This window comes from Hydra viridissima, unplaced genomic scaffold (assembly GCF_058129835.1).
Source record: "Hydra viridissima isolate aposymbiotic clone 2 unplaced genomic scaffold, HvirCarnegie_v1 scaffold_15, whole genome shotgun sequence".
NCBI classification, from domain to species: domain Eukaryota; kingdom Metazoa; phylum Cnidaria; class Hydrozoa; order Anthoathecata; family Hydridae; genus Hydra; species Hydra viridissima.
In genome coordinates this window covers 2,622,969-2,626,532 of record NW_028324314.1, presented here as the reverse complement: position 1 = coordinate 2,626,532, position 3,564 = coordinate 2,622,969, and the positions used below count along the sequence as shown (strand labels likewise).

General features: G+C 36.9%; 1 pseudogene; it reads right to left on the bottom strand.

Moving 5' to 3' along the window:
* Positions 1-899: 899 nt before the first annotated feature.
* LOC149878173 (uncharacterized) lies at positions 900-2,267 on the bottom strand (annotated as a pseudogene).
* Between the last annotated feature and the right edge of the window lie 1,297 nt (positions 2,268-3,564).

Genomic DNA, 3,564 nt, shown 5'->3' with positions numbered 1-3,564 from the left:
CTTTTGAAAAAGGCTTTGTAAGTGTGTGTTTCTTTTTCCCAACGCTGGACAACAGAGGGTCGGATGTTAACAATAACCTATTGATGATATCTTGGTTACAATCTTTTCTAGAGAATTTTCTAGCATAGCTAAGTCTGTACTCCCGGAAATGTTTGTTTCTGGCTTCGGCAGCCTCTTCCGACAATTGTCCAATTAGCAAAAGCGCATTCTCTACTATATCAGGACCATGTACTAAAACTTTATGCAGAGTTGGAGTCATTGGACACCAGGGGTATAGTTCAACATAAAGCTTTGCAGTATCCAAAGAATACTGTCTGAACTTTTCTACATCAATCTTGTGGCCACTGGAAATTACTTCTAGGATAATTTTCATTCTGGAATTTAAACGGAAGTCTACTCCAGTGATATCTGCAGATGTTTCCGGGTCGTTGAAGAATCTCCTGCTTGTGTTGCCGTTATTGGTATTCCCAAATCCAACCTTAGGTATGTCGACAAGAATGCCCATTTTGCTCTTGAATTCATCTTGGATTTTCTTTTTCCTATCTGAGATGAGTCTCTTCTCATCTTCATTCAGCCCTTTCTGCCATTTTTTTACAGGCAATTTATATGATAGGTGAAGGAGACTTTCAAAACACCGTATTCTACCATGCAGAATGGATAGTCCAAATTTGTAGCTGCTTTGATTGTCAACACATGTTCTGTCAAAATCATTAAATTGTCTTGCTGTTGCTCCACAAATATAACATCGCATGGTCGATTTAGTGGTGGTTGCTGCGTTACAGACTTTTCCGTCATTCATAGTTAACATCATCACATGTTCTACTACTATGTCTTGAAGTTGAGTTGGTTTCAAGCCTGCAATTTTGTTTTCCATGTAAGCAATTTCTTCAGCTATTACATCAGCAGTTTCTTTTATGAACCTAATTCGAATTGGCCTGCAAAACCTTGCAGACGATGGTGTAGGGTTTTGCCAGATAACCTTTTTATTTACTCCACAAGTTAGCTGTAATGGAACCATTGAGTATTGAAATATACTGGCATCAGAATAAGAGTCATCCTCAAACTTTTGATTAAACTGTGTCTGCTGGGAGCCATCACAACTCCATTTCGTAGATAATTTCATATGTTTACGCCCACTTTTCGTTAGAGTCTTGATAACTTCTTCTAAATACAACACCAATCTTTCGGCAGTATGGTTTAACAGACTTTGTAAGTCTACTTCAGCTAAACTTTCTGTGACTGTGAACGAATCAGGATCAGGATAGCATGTTTTTTTTCTTCGACCAATATACTGTAGCAGGGCCATTGCTTCTTGTCACTTGTACGCACGATTTCATATTGAGATTTTGTTAGGCCTGCGTCAGTAAATATTAAAAGAGCCTCTAACGGTGTCAATGATTTTTTTGTAGGTTCAAGACTGCTGCGATAGGCTTTTTTATACTTTCCTGCTCGTTTGGGAGATGTTTTATGATATTTGAGGACGGTTGCAGCACTTCTTTTGCCACTTGTTGTCAAACAAGTTTCAGCTGCAAAAACAATAGCTTCTGGTTCCACATCTTTCCTGAGCTGTTCTGTTTTTCTCCTCTTTGAACGTTCACTAGAATCGACAAAACTTTTTGTTGGTCGTCCTGCTGATGATGGAGTGGATGGGGTACCCGGTATTTGGAAACTCCCTTGCAGCCAAGGGCCATGCTTCTTAACAAATATTTCATGAGTTCTTGATGAAGACGACCACATTTTCCTAAAAATAGCTTTCAACCTCGACATTTGACGCTTGTATATTGTTTTTAGTTCTTCGTTATATTGATTTCTTGATAACAAATTTTGATCAGCTAAGTCCATTTTTTCATTGAAATTTGGAGCCTCCTGCTGCTGAATACTGTTGTAGAAATCCAAACGAGAGATTGTTTGCATTCCTGATGACCCATCTAGAAAAAAAAATTAAGTTGAAAAATTCATCTTGGACCTTGATGTGCTTAGAACATGATTAAAAATTAGATGGCATCAACAGGCAGTTGAAATTAAGATTTTTAAATAGCTAGTGGTATAAACTCATAGAAAAACGAAAAAAACTAAGAGGGTTTCAATGCGCACTTCAACTTTTTCACTTTTAAAGTCAAAATTTACTTTAAAATTCGTTAAAAAAATGCTAACTTTCATGGTACATAACTTTTGTGGTAATTAATATTTCAAAACGGTAGTAAGAGTAAATAATGTACATACCTGTCATAGATTCATCCATGATATAACACTGTAAAACTTCTGTTGTAAACACGTGTACACAGCTTCAATAAACACCACTAAAATCGCTTGTAAATAAAATGAACCACGCAGTTATAGATCGGATATTTAACTAGACTGTGTAGTTCTAATTACTACTTTTATAACCAAACCATTAACTGCTCATTAAGCAACCATTATCGAGAGATAATAAGGGTAGGTAATTAAGTGGGTACGACCACTTTTAATAATTCCAATTTTGGCCAGCTAAAATTGTCAAATACTCCTACGTGTGACGTTTTGCCTCAACAGCTCGTCGCATATGGTCACAGCCTCGTTTCTCGACCCTGTATTTCTAGCATGCCAAGCAGCCACGCTCAAACTAAGCCTTTGGACGAGCGCATTCGGATCGCTTGGAAGTACGATTACTCCAGACCCTTTTTTGCCTTTAGTTTCACTCTTAATTTGTTCCTTCGTACCTTTCTCCGCCAACAATCATATCATTTCCAACCACATCCACCTCCATTTTTCCAATATACATTTTGCCATCTTTTTTACTCACTTTGAAAGAGTTTTTCACATTTTCGTATTTATGGTGTGCATTGTACATGCTCAAATAGTGGGACGAAATATTTCCCAATTCATATGGGTTCTTTAATTCATGTGAAGCACTTTAGTCGTGTGGGTCTTTCAGACCAAAATTCATGGTAGACTCGAGATCTTCGTTGCGCATTTGGTCAGAAATGCTTTTGATCATCTTTTCATTGCTTTCGACGAGAGGTTTGTAAAGCTTGCTCAAATCAGTCTGAAAATCGGCATCTAAAATATTCTCATTAAGACTGTCCTGATAAATTTTCTTCCTGCTCTCAACCACTTTTCTCACAATTTCATCCCTTTTATTCGGGTCTTGTATTTTAAAAAAAGACATGGTTTTTAAAATACGCGGAAAAAAAAAATCTCAAACTCAATCTCATCGTGTTATTGTTGTAAAAAATTTTTAGATATTAATTTTTTTGAATATGTTGTTGAACGTTTTTATCGCATCCTTTCTTCTTTTATTGATCAAAGACTCTTTTGTCAGTTCATCCATGTTGCTTTTTGCTTTTGACCTTATTTCGTCCATTAAGGATTTAAATTTTCGAAGCTCGTTCAAAATCAATTCGTACTTGCCGTCGTTTATTCTTCCATCCATTAACGCTTTTGAAATGTGGTCGCTGATGGTGTTTAATTTTGACTCTGCAAGAACTTTCAATTTTTCATGCTTTTCCGCTTTTAATGTCAGTTTTTTGTTCACTTGGCCTCCGATAATAGACAAAAACCCCACTCCAATGGCAACGCCCTCGC